The following is an 18,714-nucleotide window of genomic DNA, read 5'->3' on the forward strand; positions in this document are numbered from 1 at the left end:
AATAACAATATTGAGACAAATTACCCATGTTGACAATAGTGCACAAACATGAATAAAATGAGACATTCATGTTACCATAAAAATGAAACTGATATTTGAAATCGTAGTATTAAAAATACCAATTTATTGCATCCATTTCTCTGATCTTGGTCTTCAACAGTCCTTTACATTGCTTGAACTTCTATCTTCAAAACTAGAGCCACAATAGTGCAAAATCTGCCCCTCATACATAATTCAAGATACAAAGAAAAAATCCTCAATAATCCCCAGATCTAAGATTTTCTCTCCTGTCTCCTACAACTCTAAATTCCTATTACAGTAGTGCTTTTTTAGAAGTCTAGAATTGCAGAGGAGAGTAACCCTTATTCCATTCTACAATCTATTACTTATACTATTGGTGAAGGAATTCTTGAGAGAAAAGTTGTTGAAGAGAAATCTGCTAAATCCCATTTTACTTGCTCAAAATTCTGATCTTCAATTGCTGGAGCATTCTCATTGATTGAGATATTTTTCTCCATATTCCTTCCACTGTTTTCCTGCAAAAAGAAATCAAAATAAATTAACATGCAACAATAAAATCAACATGGAATTGATGGCATTTAAATCAAATCCAATCAAATTTTATAAAATATAAATTCTCTATTGATACCTGGGATGATTTAATTGGCCAAGAATATCATTGACGAGTGAATCTGCAATTAGAAGAGGCCTGGACCAATGAAAATAAAACTCAGAAAAATGATTTTGTTTTCAAAATTCGGAGCTTGATCTTCTGCCTGATTTTTGACCCAATAAATGACCAAATCTGTCAATGAAATCTCCTCAGAAATATTCTCCTTGATTTTCTCTTTCCAATGAGCCGTCCTGGGCCTCATTTGGCCAAGTAAAACTCATTCTATGAGCTTCCAAAGTTGATGAGTCAAATCTGGCATGAATCTGGAAATTCTGTTGCTGGGCTAAAAATTAAAATTTTAATTAAAAATCTAATCTTAAATTAGAATTCTAATTATCTAATAATTAATTCTATTTTAATTGCTAATTATAAACTAAACTAATTATTAGTAAACTATTTATTAATTAATAATTAACTAACTATTATAATTAACTAATTACAAACTATATAATATTAATCTAAATAATAATTAAAATTTAATTTATTTAAATTAATTATATTACATATATTACTCAATTTAAAATTAATTATTTTAAACTAATATATAAACTACCCTCCACTTATACGTTTTATTATTTTCTTTATTCACTCACTCATCGTGAGAGTGAGTTGAAACTTTAAAACCAAGTATATAAAAGACTTTTACTTAAATGACTTAAGTCATTCGGCGATCGGCGACATGTTGTATTCGCAATCAGCGGCATGAGTGTATCGGGGTTCAATAAACTTGCACATATGAAAACTCCCGATGCAATGCATTGAATGCTTTGATGATCGGGGGATCGACAATCGGGGTAGGGTATGTATCGGGGGTTCTTAAAATGTGTTCTGAATAAAACCTCCGATGCGATTCAAACTCCCGATGCGATTAATTTTATTTTATATATATTAATTTTATATATTAAATTTTAATTTAATTAAATTAATTATATTTTATATAATAATTAATTTAATTATTTTGAGATTTAATATATAAAATTAATGTTTTGTTTTGATTTTATTTTAATGAAATTTAGTTATGAAATTAACTAAACTACATCCACTTGGAAAATAAATGAAAAATAAACTACAGCCACTTGAATGTTTGGATTTTTGGGATTAGGATTTGATTTGGAAATTGGAGTGAATTTCTTAAAATCCTGATAATTAATGGTTTGGCTGCATAACTAAAAAATGGAAAATGTTAATAAAAACTCGCTACGGGTTAATATTTAAAATGGATGCCTTATTGAACTAATTTATTTACAAAATGCAATATTGTACATTTTATGCATTTTTAACCCAGGCTAGATAAATGATGAGACTTCAAAGGAGTGCCATTTTCAAACCAGTTGACCAAATGAGGCGAAACAAGCGTCTATGGGAAGCTTGTAAAAAATCGATTCTAACAAAACAATCAAAACAAGAATCCAAAGAAAATGTAAAATTAACAAAAGCGTAGGGCAATCAACTAAAATAAAAATCCAAAAAGGTGCTTAGCCAAATTTTTTATAGAAAGGGTCTCCATTATTTGAGTTGTGCAAGTCAAAAATGGGGGGTTGTGTTTTTACCACAACAATGTCGACACGCGGGAGAAGAACCAGTTATCTCTCTTTGATATGAATTAGATTTAAAGTAAAAATAATTAAAGAAGAGAGAATTATTTTTTGGAATGCTTGACTAGGTTCATTAATCTTAATAAAAACAAGAATCATCTAACTGTAATTTTCCTCAAAATTTCTCATAAATTAAAATATTTCAAAACTCTATATCAGTCCTTAATTAGTTGTAGAGATAAAGCATGGGTCACTTTATAGCTTAGCTTTTGAAATATACTCCTTTGTCATAGGTAGAGCCACTGCTGCCAGCAAACATCTATAGTTTCGACAGGGTTACCTTTTAATCATAAATGATTCAGAATCCCCTCTGTTTAAGAATTATTGATCTAGAGATAAATCCATTTATTTATGTTTATTTTCTTTGAATTTTTATTTTTTAAAAAAATCTTAAAAGCCATTGTCCTAGTATGGTAGCCAGATAGTTGACAATGCCATTCACTGGCTATAATCGGACTGAACAAGCTGGCTCGTGATGAGACCCCTTGTCTTATAATTGTTTGCAATCATAAGTCATTACCCTGGTTTGTTTAGCAGTATTGGTAATGTCAGCCTATTTTTCCCCTATGACCATGGTAAGCAGGCTCATGATGAGACCTCTTATCTTTTAAGTTTAAATATATTTCTGGATTATACTCTAGAAAAATAAGACTCTTTGGGACAGGGAGAATCATTGACTCCTTAAAAGTTAAGAATGACAATTTCAGAGTTCAAGGTGCTTTGCTGTAAAGTGTCTTTACTTGGTTAAAAATAACTTTTCTTGACTGATAATAAAACTTTTGAAAGATCTTAATAAAATTTTGAAATCTCAAAATGATTACAATTTGATGAAATTTTTTTTTTCAGATTTTATGATACTTTGCCAACTTCTCTTGATTGGTAATCTCTTCCTTAAGTATGTCTACCTTTATAATAAGAAAATCAAACTTCACTAAGAGATTTAAGAAAAAGCTAATAGGTGACTATTAACAATTTTTCTCCATGTATCCTGACCATTGTTAGGTAACAAATAGGCCTTCCATATAAATAATGGCAAAGTCACCAAAATGAAAGCTGAAATCCAAAGGAAAAGAATTCTTATTCTAAAATGAGAAAAGAAATCAGCGAAAAAAAATAAAAACAAAGAAATCTCTAAAATTGGGAAGGAAAATCTAAGTTTCGCATGATAAACTCAAACAAAAATGTTTATACCAATGTCTCCAACAATATGAAGAAAAAGAAAATAAGCATGTAATCATTCCTTCTTATGTTGAGATTTATAAAAACATACCTTGCAGAGTTGTAAGTGTTTTAGGATTTTTTGGATAGTAGTGACGATAAAATTCAGCCACCATGAAAACTTTCTGTGTGATATTAATTTTCTTGTTTCAAAGCATCATCTTAATTGTTTTCCAATGAAAGGAATGCTAAAGAAACAAACTAAAGGTTCAGAAACTTCCTGGTGTAGCTGTTTCATGGAAAATCATCGCTGCTTCATGAAATTAAGCCAGGAGAAGAGTATGGACTTCGAAAATATGATCTGGCAGAGGATTGAAAGCTTTAAATGGAGAGCTGCAAAACAGAGTTTTATATCAGCATAATTTAAAAACAAAAATGAAACTAGAATGATGAAATGGAAATTAATGAAAATGGGCACATGAATCTTACCATTGGATAATTGCTTTTGATCTTACCTGAAAGGTATCAATTTCCCCAAACTAGCTGACTCCTTATATTAATTATCATTAAAAACATGAAGAAATCCCACTAACCAAAATCCTATAACCCAAAATCATTATTTATTTTATTTAAACTAAAGCAAGCAGTAAAATGTAAAAATAGAATGCTTAGTGCTCAGGGGAATTGAAATAAAAGAAATGCATCAGAGATGAGAATGAGAATTTGCAGTAATGACTATTCCTCAAAATATTATAAGTTTAATATAAACTCCATGATTTGATAAATTGTCCAGAATCAAGACCAAATCCAAGATAATAAAATTTAAATATAAAGATAGAGGTCTTGAATTCCATTTTTAATTATGGAATTATATATTTAAAACTAAAATGTATGAGAAATTGAAATGATTTTTGTATGCTGCAAATTTGTCATCAATTGCCTTTTTACCATAGTGGTTACCCAAGCTCGCTTTAACACATCGCCTCATCGGATGATCCACACAACATGTTTCTTCATCATGCTTTAAGTTTAATTTGCAAGACTTCAATTTTATTGCTATGCCATATATTGATTAAATGTTAACGGCTTAGAGGCATGCATTGGAAGTTCTTGCATCAAAGGTTGCAATGGCGAATCGCCGATATGAAAATATGCGATGAGAAGTTGTGCTATGAGATAGAGCGATCGCATCATTAAAGAAATATTATATCGGGGATTGGGGAATATTGACACTGTGCTTCCCACATCACGCATCGCACATCGCAGAATCAGAGATTTGATGTAAGCATAAATAACAATGCGACGAAGCGATTGCGATATTGGCGATTGGAAAACTTTTGGTACCCGATGTAACACGATATGATTCTTGCGATGCCGATATGCGATGAATGACGTGGCTAATCAGCGATCGGCAATCGGCGCAATCAGCAATCTTAAGCACATGATGAAACAATATTTGATATGCCGATATGCGATGAAGAGTAGACCCGATAATTCTTTATGATGGGATTTTAATAACATATCAGATCCGAGACATCGGCCCCTTTTAAAGTTATGCTCTTACCATTATTGCGATTAAACGAACGCGATAATTTTATGACTTTGATTTGAATTTCATATCGGGTCCGGAATTATGTGGTCATCGCAATATCGGTAATGTGATTTATCGGAGATCAACGATTTGATTATGGAAGTATACTTCACTTGCAAACCTCCGATTTGTGAAATGCGATGTGGCATATGAGTAAGATAATACATCGGAGGTCTTTGATGAGCAAAGAAATGCTAAGAACTACTTCCGATGAAATCTTATGATGCGAATGGTCTTATGATATTCCTTGGAATTTCAATTGGGTTTTCTAAGTGAATAAAAGCAAAATTAAAAATGCTTAAATTCTAATGCATCACAAATAAAATTTCCCTGAGCCTATTGCAAATTTGAATTGGGTTTGCTGCTTACTTCAAGTTTTGAAAACAAATGAAAACCTGCAAATAAAACAAAACACAAATCAAAAATAAACTAAGGAAAATATGAACTAATAATGGATGAGAATAAACTTGTAAATGCGTACCTGAAAGGAATTTGTCTGTAAATTTTACCTTACGAATCTTCAAATTCTTCCTTAGATTTATCAAAATTTTGAGTTTGTTCAAAATCATCTCATCATTTATTCTAAATCTAAGTGTGCAATCAGCCTAAATAAAATCTGTTTATTCATGTTCAGGGAATATAAAATTTATCAGAAATAAATATTAAGCTATGCTTCCCTTTCGAAGTGAAACGACAATTTATTACCTCCGCTCATTCCGAATTAATCTTGAGAAAAATCTGTATTGTTATAGTGACTGTTCAATAATGCCTTCAGTAAATAAAGATGATGCATTTTACAGCATCAGATAATAAACTAAAGATTAGAATGAGAATAAGCCACTAATTGTAGAAAAAAAAATCAAAACAGATTTGAATGTGTGCACTTGGCAAAATAGACATCCTTAAAATCAGCTTTTAGCAAACTCCGAGGAAGATAATATGAACTTCATATGATTACCGTGAAAGGTTAGACTGACTAATAATGATTGAATTAGAATTAAGCTTATGATAGACAGTGATACATTTCATGGGATAATGGGGTCATGAAGCTTTTTTATCCTCAAATCCTTACCATATAAATTTCAAAAGAAAATCTTAGAAGGAAATCCCGAAATGAAGAAAAGTGGCTTTGAGGCAATCGATACCAAGTGCAACTTTAATTGAATTTAATCAAGACATTATTCGAAATAGGCAGAGTAGAGGTATTGCTGTAAGAAATTTAAAAGAAAGCAAGAATTAAAATTTTCTGATAGGGAAAAATATTTTCACTGAACATGTATGAGAATGGCTGATTGCTTTGTTTTATTTTTAATCTATAGAAGTGTTAAAATAAATTATCTATACAAAACAAACTAACTAAATTAATTCTACTCCTATTCTAACCATATACATGAAAATGACTAGGTATAGTCATATTTCCAGTGTAGCCATTTTCTCATTTTTATTCCCGCGTTTATGTACAGTTCAAATGTTAGTTATAAAAATACAGATTTGACTAAACTAAGGAAAATAATTATGAAATCATAGTGTACAGTTATTGTTAGGAACTTAATTAAAATCTCTCTCCTGAAATTCCCTTTCCAATTGACTACCAATTGGATCATAAAAATCTGGATGGATTTCTATTAAGGATTGAGAAATGTTCAAAGGAAGAGATACCAGGCCAGATTTTGAAGATGAGCTTTTAAATTCAAAGGCCTGGAAAAATTTGTTAGTATTATGTACAAATGTTAAATCATTGACAATTTTCCTTGAAGGAAAAATTTCCAAACAATTTTCAAATGAGTCAATGAAAAATGGATGGAAGCCTTTCAAATAAAATGGCAATTTATTAATTGAATTGAATTGCTAGCCAGATTGCAAAAATACATTCCCTTGTTGACATTTCCTTTGAAAAGATAGAAGCTTTTGATGAAACATTAGCATTGATATAAATTGGAATATTAATATCTTTCGATGCTGATGATTATAATATGGAACTTGAATTTCCCAATTGGACAATGCATCAATTGAGTGTTTGATAGTAAGGTATTCAATATGCCAGCTAAAAGTGTGGAAAATTTGAAAAATTAAATCTGATTTTATACAAAATAAGTGGGGAAATAAAAATAAAATGAAATTACTATTTTTACAGCTAATGTTACAGCACATTTGGGATCGTTTTGAAATGATTTCATTTTCACAAGGAATGGCCAGAATTATGGAATTTGGGTAATTTCGAATTCCAGCTTGTGAAATAGAAAACGAATTATGATTATGAATAGGAATGGGAGTTTGATCCTCATATGAATCATAAATTGGAATGATTTCTTGAATGGTGAAATCATGAAGATAATTTGCTGCTCTAAAATGAGGATTAGTTGGGATAATTCCTAAATTGAAGCGTTCTTCATCCTCAGATGTTATTTGAATTTTATCATGAGGATTCTCTTGAGAAGAATAGAAATCAACATCATCAATGTCAGAGTAATCATCATAAATGACCTCACAAGATTGTCTTGAATTCCCTTCGATTTCATCCAATATACCAAAATAAGGAGGAACAAAAATCTCATGTTCATTAGTGGCAAAAGAATGATCATTAATTGCTTCTCTATCTTGATAAAAACTTAATGGTAATTCATTTAGATCAGCCTCTGTAATTTCTGAAATATCATTAATACCAAGAGGGGGAAAATTACCATCATAAAAAATATCAGGATAAAGGGAAAAATGTGAACCTGAAACAATGCATTTAAAACTGTCTCTGTTTGAGAACTCTTGTGCATTATGCTCATTGTAAATTTCAGATTGCAGATCATTCCTTTGCATACTCATGCTTTCTTGAAGAAGGCTGCTTTGCTGCTGTGATTTCGGCATTTGCTCATCATGGAGAAATTCAGAAATTTGTACAGCAGTTTGCATTTTATTTACTTTGATTGCCGCTTGTACTTGCTGATTTGCGATTTGATTTTCTGAATTTACTTCAAAGTAGCTTTTAGATTTCAAGGCGGTTTTTTCTCCAAAATTGTTGCTGTTGTCTTCTTGCATTTGATTAGAAATATCTTCTAGGCTTTGTGAAACCACTTCATCACAATTTATTTGCACATCCAAATTGGGATTCTCATTTATATTGGAAGGGGATGGAACAAAGCTTGAATCAATTTGATATGGATTGGGAATGGTTGGAAGATAACAAATATATTTAAACCAATCTAATGATTCTCCTTCCGTAGGTTTATCTTCGTCCTTAAATCTTAAACAATTCAAGTGAAATCGAATATGAAAATCATTAACAGACTCATTTTCAAACCTACGTAGATATTCAATTTCTTCACATACCTGTTCATAATCATAGCTGTCGAATTTACAAATGAAAATTGTAACAAATTGATCCCAGCTGTGGATTGAAGCAACTTGAAGAGTTTTACACCAGCTTCTGGCTTTTGCCGCAAATGTGATCTAGTAAAAATTCTACATAAAGTGCCTTCATCAATTCCTTGAAAATCGTAATTTGGAACATTTTGAATAAATTGAAAGACATGGTTAAAAGCATAAGAATTTCTCTTACCATTAAACTTTGCCTGAGACAAGAGTCTTACCACTTCGGGTGGAGTATTGGAGGATGCACGTCCATGGATACAACTCCAAATTGGAAGTTTAAGAGGAGCCATCACAATAAATAAAGAATTAAAATTGAAAAGACTCCAACAGACAAAAAATCTCAAGCCCTCCTTCTAGCGCCAAAAATGTTGATGCCTCGAAAATCGCTGCAACAAGATTGGGGGATAACCACCCGGTCCAGACCTTAAAGCAGCTCCTTTTCCATTTGGTGTGGTGGCTCCGACTGTTCAACTAGGTCCAGTTACCTTCTCCCTATTGCTATTGGTTTATGATGTATCTTTACATGCCAATAGACAGGGATATCAGATCACTTCTTCTTGCTGATCAGGCAAGAGAATGACCCTTAAGCTGATTTGGGTTCGGCCAAGCCACAACTAAAGTTTTGCCTCTTTGAGGAGAGGACTTAAAAGAATGTAGAATTTACTCTAAATGCAAGCTTATTCTTTGATGCAAGCAAAAGAATCTAATCTAAATCCTATCTTAATTAGGCAGATATAGATCTAACCCAACTAAGAGCAAGATAATTAAAGTATTGAGATTTAAATATGTCTTGTTTATAATGAATATCAAGTTAATGAAGTAGTTCAATTAACTAATATTATAGTTACCAAAACACATCCTATTGAGACCTCTTAACTGAAATAATAAACCAACAACATTCAAGAAGTAGTTCATAAAAATGATATTAATTATCAAATCAGTAAATCCAATAATTGAATAATGATATGTGGAAATAGTTCACAACACATTACCATTCAACAAATCGGTTTTATAAGACAGATTTCTGAGTAAATAGTTACTCAAAAATCAGATTTTAATTCATAAGAATAGAGATACCTAATAACAATATTGAGACAAATTACCCATGTTGACAATAGTGCACAAACATGAATAAAATAAGACATTCATGTTACCATAAAAATGAAACTGATATTTGAAATCGTAGTATTAAAAATACCAATTTATTGCATCCATTTCTCTGATCTTGGTCTTCAACAGTCCTTTACATTGCTTGAACTTCTATCTTCAAAACTAGAGCCACAATAGTGCAAACTCTGCCCCTCATACATAATTCAAGATACAAAGAAAAAATCCTCAATAATCCCCAGATCTGAGATTTTCTCTCCTCTCTTCTACAACTCTAAATTCCTATTACAGTAGTGCTTTTTTAAAAGTCTAGAATTGCAGAGGAGAGCAGCCCTTATTCCATTCTACAATCTATTACTTATACTATTGGTGAATGAATTCTTGAGAGCAGAGTTGTTGAAGAGAAATCTGCTAAATCCCATTTTACTTGCTCAAAATTCTGATCTTCAATTGCTGGAGCATTCTCATTGATTGAGATATTTTTCTCCATATTCCTTCCACTGTTTTCCTGCAAAAAGAAATCAAAATAAATTAACATGCAACAATAAAATCAACATGGCATTGCTGGCATTTAAATCAAATCCAATCAAAATTTATAAAATATAAATTCTCTATTGACGCCTGGGATGATTTAATTGGCCAAGAATATCATTGACGAGTGAATCTGCAATTAGAAGAGGCCTGGACCAATGAAAATAAAACTCAGAAAAATGATTTTGTTTTCAAAATTCGGAGCTTGATCTTCTGCCTGATTTTTGACCCAATAAATGACCAAATCTATCAATGAAATCTCCTCAGAAATATTCTCCTTGATTTTCTCTTTCCAATGAGCCGTCCTAGGCCTCATTTGGCCAAGTAAAACTCATTCTACGAGCTTCCAAAGTTGATGAGTCAAATCTGGCATGAATCTAGAAATTCTATTGCTGGGCTAAAAATTAAAATTTTAATTAAAAATCTAATCTTAAATTAGAATTCTAATTATCTAATAATTAATTCTATTTTAATTGCTAATTATAAATTAAACTAATTATTAGTAAAATATTTATTAATCAATAATTAACTAACTATTATAATTAACTAATTACAAACTATATAATATTAATCTAAATAATAATTAAAATTTAATTTATTTAAATTAATTATATTACATATATTACTCAATTTAAAATTAATTATTTTAAACTAATATAAAAAATAAATAAATATAAACTACCCTCCACTTATACGTTTTATTCTTTTCTTTATTCACTCACTCATCGTGAGAGTGAGTTGAAACTTTAAAACCAAGTATATAAAAGACCTTTGCTTAAATGACTTAAGTCATTCGGCGATCGGCGACATGTTGTATTCGCAATCGGCGGCATGAGTGTATCGGGGTTTAATAAACTTGCACATATGAAAACTCCCGATGCGATGCATTGAATGTTTTGATGATCGGGGGATCGACAATCGGGGTAGGGTATGTATCGGGGGTTCTTAAAATGTGTTCCGAATAAAACCTCCGATGCGATTCAAACTCCCGATGCGATTAATTTTATTTTATATATATTAATTTTATATATTAAATTTTAATTTAATTTAATTAATTATATTTTATATAATAATTAATTTAATTATTTTGAGATTTAATATATAAAATTAATGTTTTGTTTTGATTTTATTTTAATAAAATTTAGTTATGAAATTAACTAAATTACAGCCACTTGGAAAATAAATGAAAAATAAACTACAGCCACTTGAATGTTTGGATTTTTGGGATTAGGATTTGATTTGGAAATTGGAGTGAATTTCTTAAAATCTTGATAATTAATGGTTTGGCTGCATAACTAAAAAATGGAAAATGTTAGTAAAAACTCGCTACGGATTAATATTTAAAATGAATGCCTTATTGAACTAATTTATTTACAAAATGCAATATTGTACATTTTATGCATTTTTAACCCAGGCTAGATAAATGATGAGACTTCAAAGGAGTGCCATTTTCAAACCAGTTGACCAAATGAGGCGAAACAAGCGTCAATGGGAAGCTTGTAAAAAATCGATTCTAACAAAACAATCAAAACAAGAATCCAAAGAAAATGTAAAATTAAGAAAAGCGTAGGGCAATCAACTAAAATAAAAATCCAAAAAGGTGCTTAGCCAAATTTTTTATAGAAAGGGTCCCCATTATTTGAGTTGTGCAAGTCAAAAATGGGGGGTTGTGTTTTTACCACAATAGACTCACGAAGAGAAGACAAGGGCAAACATGAAAAATTTGATTTTTTATGGAAAGGGCCATTTGTTATTTCTGCTGTTCAGGGAAATAACACATATTTCCTCAAAAATGTAGAAGGCAGCACTACTGAAGAAGGCCCTGTTAATGGCCAAATGCTAAAACATTACCATGATCCCTTTTAAGGGGTACAGTGCATCTCTGTACATATCTCTTTGTACATTGATATTTGTATATATCTCTTTAGCAGTCTGAGTGTTAGAGGAGCAGCAACAAAGTTTTCTAAGACACAGCCAATGCAAGTATTCCATTTCTAAAAACGTTTGTCTCTGCATTAATCTCAACAAAACAGCAAGAGTAATGCTGTCATATCACAACAATTCATGGTAAAAAGAAACTGTTTGCAACTTGCAGTCTTCAGTCAGACAGTATAAATAAGAGAGGAGAATTGTTTAGCTTCACATCAGCAACTGTTTCTAGACCAAAAGCTAAGGGAGATACATCAGTTTTGATCCATGTTTTGGTTCTTTTTCAAAGACAATACTCAAGCAACATGGTATATAATATCAAGCACGCAGAAGAAAGCAGGAAGTGCTATGTACTTCACAATATTTAAATGAAGGAGATGGCTGCTCCTATTTTAGAGTTTCACATTTTTAGTAGCCAACACAAGGAAATTTTTTAGTCCACAACAAGAATAGAAGACCAAGGCAGTCTGACCTATTGTTCTTGGCTTTTCACAAGGAAAAGCCATCCCCAAGTGGAGCCACTGTTAGCCTCCTGTTGCAACAGGTGTTCATCTTTCATGATTGACAATTTTACATACCAAATATGTCATACTTTGCATGCTGCAATGCTCCATATTTCCTAAAAAGAGGCCAAAGAAGAGGTCATGAAAGTGTGCCAGTCTAAATGCCACTACTGTATTCCAATTTTGATAAATTAACCATTTTTGAAGAATTTTTTGGTAAGGGAAGTCCAAACAGCCTAATCTTGGCTTCCCTAGGTTTCAATTTCTTGTTTTAGAATATAGAGAATCATTATTTGTCCAAACAATTTAATCTTGGCAGATTTGCAGATAGGTAGAGAAACAAAGGAGCCCAACCGATTAATCTGGGCCCTTGGAAGAAATAAGTGTAGATTTAGATAGAAGGATAGAAGAAAAGAAAAAAGGATAATCACGGTCTGCAAGTCCAAGTGCACCCATGCAAAAAAGAAGAAAAAATGCTAGGTAAGTAGGCTGGGTAAGTAGTTTTGTGGTTGCAGAATCATGCTGTGTAATCCATTTCATCTTTTCAAGTGTTATATCTATTCAGATTACAGGGCAAGGCAATTCCCCTTTGGAGGAGCTCAAGCGAGGCATGTCTAACTCCCCTTTCTTCTCATTCCCCAAATCACTCACTAACATCCCCTTGAGGACCTTGGGATCTGCCCAACTAGTCCTGTTATAACTTTATTTTTGTAACAGCACCAAGTCAAGCTTTGACTTTCTTCTATGAAAAGAAGCCACATTTCTTGTGTAAAATCATGTCTCCACAGTCCATTCACTTTCAATGTCCAAAGTTTACGCTCACAAACTTACCCTCCCCCCACACTTCACCCCATTTTCATATCAACCCCTAACTCTATTATCTAGCTCCCTGTATCATCTCCCCATCCCCATTTACTACTAAAATTTTTATGAATTCCCCAAAAAATATTAAATAACCCCTCCCTTTAGCACTATAGCCATATTTCCTAAGTCTGGGGAATGCTGAGTTCATCTGGGGCTTGGCATTAGCCCTTCCGCGTCCAAACTTGGGATTAATTTAACCCCTGTTAAATTAATATCCAATCCCTGTTTAGCATTTATTTAAACACTGCCTGCACATACCCATAGACCCACATTTCTAATGTTTAACCCCCCCCCCCCCCCGGTGTATGAAAAAACAAATAAAAAACAGAGCAGGCCCCGTCCCTAACCCTCCGCCGCCTTGTCAGTGCCGCCGACCGTCAGATCTGGCGCGCCCGAGATCTACGGTGGGCAGGCCTTTTTATGCCCCGACATGCCGAGGGTTAATTCCTGGGAGATGGGTGGTTTTCCCGTCGTACTCCCGCCACGCGTCACCCTCTCGGCTGCGGCGGAGCCCCCTCCTTCCAAACCACCTGCGTGCAAAAGCGGTGTGACACGAAACCAGATACCGCCCTCCTCTACCTGACGTCACCACCACATCGTGCTCATGTCATCTTCCTACGTCGGCCTCCTGCCACCATGTCCTTGCCACATAGCTGCCATTGTACTGCCACATCATCAGCCCTACCGTACTGCCACGTCACCCGGCTGTACTGCTGACATCACCCTGCAACGTCGCCGCCGTACTGGGACACACCGCTGACATCATGCTAACTTCACCGTCAAAAAATGCGAAAGGCACAAATCGCAGCCTAGAGAGCCCGGAATCAAAATCTGAGGCAGTTTTTGATGCGCGATTAGTGCTAATCGCGCATCGCTACGGGAAATAGGCCAAAATGGAAAGCCCTTTCATGGCTCGGCCTCCAGCAGGCCCGAAAGTCGCAAAATGACATAAATTTCTTCGCAGAGATTCAGGAAAGGGGCAAAGACAGTTTTTAATGAAACAGAGGGCCGAACAGTAGCCATGAAAGTTCGAGGAAACATTTTAAAGAGTATCAGAAAGGAGAAAGGCACACATTCAGTGCCAAAGCATATCAAGGAAGCAGCAAAGAGTATCAGTCGAATGTTTTTAATGAAAAACATTTATTCCCAATGCAGGTGAACATTGAATCACCTCCAACAAAGTCAAAGAAAACAGTGGAGCTTTAATCAAGGCTCTCCTATCACAGTTAATGCACTTCAGAACCACTCAGGAGCATGGATCAAAACCCAAAGCACAGTTATGGCTAAGTGGTCAGCACAAAGCCATAAAGACAACACATTAAATTCGTTTTTGAGACAGCTGCAGCCAGTGCAGCTTGAGGATATTTTCCCACATTTATTTCAGACATGTGTTAGGTTAAAGGCACTTATTACAGCAGATCTGACTGGGATCTGATTTTGTAGATATTTTATCTATAAAACCACCCTAATTCACTGTTTAAAGGGTTGGTTGGTTGTATAGCTCCAAGAGAGACTCGTTCTGTATACCTGATGTTTTACTTAATCAAAGACTGCTGAAAATCTTGGAGGAATGACTGTGTGCTATGTATTAATGTTTTGGAGAATTGAATGTGGAATTCTTGTGCTGCAACATGACTCGATAAGTGTTTCTTACCTTTGTTTTCCATTGAAGTACCATCTAAAATAGCAGAAAGAATGAATAGTTTAGGATTGGTTTAAGTGCCCTCTATGCTCAATTTCTGCTGTTTCTTTATGTTTTCATCTGAATTAGTAATGAATATGAATTCCCTGTGGCTCATATTTCCACTAATTCACTCATTTTTGATAGTTATCCTGGGATTCTTCACTGCTCCTAGATAGAGCTCACTCACCTTCCCTCTGCTAAGCTAAACGAGAGATTCTTAACTGCCTCTCATTCCTAGCCCTCATTCCATCCTTTTAGCTTGAATCATTGTTTCATGTGCAGCTAGCTTGCTCCATATTCCTTCTTCTGACCAAGAAAACGCACCACTAGTCCTACTCCTTGACTCCACGCCCAATGGTTCTAAAAATTTCATGCTATCCCTGCCCCTTTACTTGAAAGCATCATCCTTCCCACCAAAACTCAAACAAAACCCCTTGAACTCAATAACTAGCCTAAAATCATCATCAACAAAGCTAAATCCTAAAGAGAGAGCCTTCTTTGACTGCTGGTGGGCTAGCACCTGCAGTCCAAAGATTGGTTTGTTGTTACCTCGGTCGTATCCCTCAAGGAGCAAAGGGACAACCTAAGTGATAACACTGAGCACTTTTATTTTTGACCATTTTACGACACTTGGTCCTGAGCTGCTGATCAAGAACCCATGAGTGAAGGAGTACACTTCCTGGCCACCTACATTATCCAATACCTCATCAGTGAATGAACTCAAGAAAGGGTCATGCACACAAGTGTCACTCAGCTTCCGAGATGTACGCATATTCTTATTTCATCATTCTGCTTCTTTTCCTTTACCACCATTGGGCTCACCCAATCAGATTCTTCTATGGCCTCAATGATGCCTGCCGCAAGCATTTTATCTAACTCAAAGCAAACCTTCTCCTTATACTTCTGATTGAGACGGTAAGGTCTTTGCTTAACCGACTTCGCGTCAGGTTTTAACGTGATCTTCATAACGCGTAGGTCTCCTATTATCCCCTTTAACTCCATAAACTTGGTAAGGAACAAATCTTTGTACTCACGGAGCAATTTGGCGACCTTATCTACAGTCGTGTCATCCTAGTAATCTTCAATCTTTGCGAATTTGGGTTCCGCTTCAACGCCAATATTTATTTGTTTAGTTTTTAACGGCGCGGTTATATCAAGATTCTCGATCTATGATTCCTTGACCATGTGGTGGCCCTTGGTTTCAGGGATATTAATCTTTTGGGGGTCCTTTTCTTCTTCTTCAGTAGTCACGTTATAGCATTCCATCGCATGGCTTAGCTAAGTAGTCCAATTAGGTTGAATCAGATCCAAAGGATCCTGCAGTATCCTAAAGATCGCTGCTTTAACTTCTTGTAGCGATTCGTCAATACAGTCAAACCCGTATTCAGAGCTGAACATCATTATGACCCCTTTGTGCACAATATCCCATTCTCTGGTGCCATGGTGGTGCTTTGTCTCTAAGTACCAGTTCATCGGGATGACATCTAGGGTATGACAAAATAAGTGCCCCCATTCAGGTTAGGGCTTCGCTCCATAGGTCTTAGCTCATTTGGCCAAGTGCATGTGTAAATCATCCTTCCCTTCATACTTGTCTGTCATCCATACCTTTGACTTCCCAAAGTGTGTTCTCATCATCCTCCTATACTCGCACCAATCATCAAAACTACCCTTGTGCGTACCCCCACCATCTTGCAGGCGTAGTGCACAATGCCTAGTCCAAAGCCTAGAAGCATTTCTTCTCTGGTACTTCCCTCTCAAATGCATCCAAAAACACATCCACATCATTCAAGCCATCGTAAGTGGGCAGATTTCTTACCTCTGACAACATACAGTGCAGCGATCGGGTCATCATGTTACAGCTCAGCGTAGTTACTTCATGTAGCCGATTTTGCCAGTGCTCTAATTCTTCGTTCGAGTCTGAGTTGCAGGAACTCTCGCGATCCCATGTAATTCATCCATCCGCTATCGGATTCACCCAATCTTCATCTCGTGCTATTATATTATATATGCAGTCCAAATTGTGATCGCTTTCGCAATCGCAGACTGGTTCATTATAACACGATCCTTCTGCAGGATCTAGGGGTACTATTACACGAAGTGATTTTTTTTCAAATATCATTTTTCAGTTCTTTAGGTTGGTTACCCTATTCATTTCAGTAGCCCAATCAATGCCAAGGAGCACATGGTAGGGGTTGTTGTCATCCACAATTTCTGTTACTTGAAAATCAGCTAATGCGCTTGCACCTTAAATATCTACAGTTACTCCTTGCAGTCGTCCCATGAGGACGATATTCGACTGATTTTCCATCCTTAATTGAATCAGAGACCACTGCAGCGTGGGTCTCCCCATCCACTCCTAAGTCTACTTTGGTAAAATGTTCACATCCGACCCCAAATCAAGAATAACCTGATCCATTTCATATTCTCCTATCTGTGCGGTGAGTCTCATCTCACGCCCTGTCCTTTCCTTATGCTTAATAATCTTCTGCACCATGCATGGTTCACCCAGAGTGGTTTCGGCGCATTTATTTATAAGTTCCTGTAACCCCTTCACAGCCTTTCTATCACACAATAGCTTCATGCAAATCTCTAGAAAGGTCGTAAGCATAGAAGGGTCCATTCCTGAATAGGTTTATCCTAAATTCCTGAGGTAGATGCCTCAGCGAAGCTCTTCTTTGCTTCCATGAATGTTTCACATGCGCACTCCAAATCAAATTTAGCCTCCTTCTCTTGGAGCTTTGTGAACCCAGGCATTGTCTTCAAGTTGTTTCCCCTTATCATCACCCATTGCAATTCCACTTCGGAGCACTATATTCACATTCGGATCTTCTTCATGAGGCTCAGCCCTCATCACGTGTGGGCTTTGAGTTGGCTGCAGAGGTAGCACCGCTTTGTCGCATGTCCTTGCTATCAGTCTCAGTCTCATGATCAAATTGAGTGTGCTATTTGCACGATGGACATATTGGGTTACTGCATTCACAGGCATAGTGTCTTGGTCCTCCACAATTGTAACAAATCAACTGTCCCCGACCTCTACCAGGTCCTCCTCCGCCTTGGCCTTGTCCACACCCCTAAAAGCCTATCCACGCCATTCCAGCACCCTGGTTAGGAGGCTGCGTTTCTACCTAAACTCTATAGGCGGGTGCCCTATCCATCATCAGTTCATAACTTCCGCAATTGCGCTCATCATGCCCTACCAACCTATAGAAGTTGCAGAACAATTATTGCAGTGTTTGTACAAACTTCTGCGGCAAATGACAATTATCAGTCGTATGTTTCCCTCCTACCTGACATATAGCGCACCAACCCGCAGGCCCAATGCTTGTCCCTTCTTGCGCTTTCGGCCTCAAAGGCATCGGTCCTCCTCCTGCAATATAGTTTACAAAAACAGGGAAGTGGTCTTTGTCATGCCCTTGACCTTTACACTTTAGGCACCATACCTCTTCACGCGCCTCTGGCCGAACTGTTCCATCCTACTTCTGACTTTGCATTTTGAGGCAAAGATTTTGCAACTACGCATGGATCTACTGAACCCCCAGATTCAGATCTTGTGTTGGTGTTTCATGAAGTCTTATTGAAATCTCCAAGGCCTCTGCCTGAGTCGTAATATTCTATTGTCACATCGTAACCCTTAGGTGAGGCAGGAGCGAAGCCACGAACTACTCGCGGTGCTGCCCTTCTCTTAAATTCATATTCGCTTCACGGATTTTAGACTT

Source organism: Pinus tabuliformis, chromosome 6, assembly GCF_031772625.1.
Source record: "Pinus tabuliformis cultivar Carrire ecotype Pingquan chromosome 6, CPIR1, whole genome shotgun sequence".
NCBI lineage: Eukaryota > Viridiplantae > Streptophyta > Pinopsida > Pinales > Pinaceae > Pinus > Pinus tabuliformis.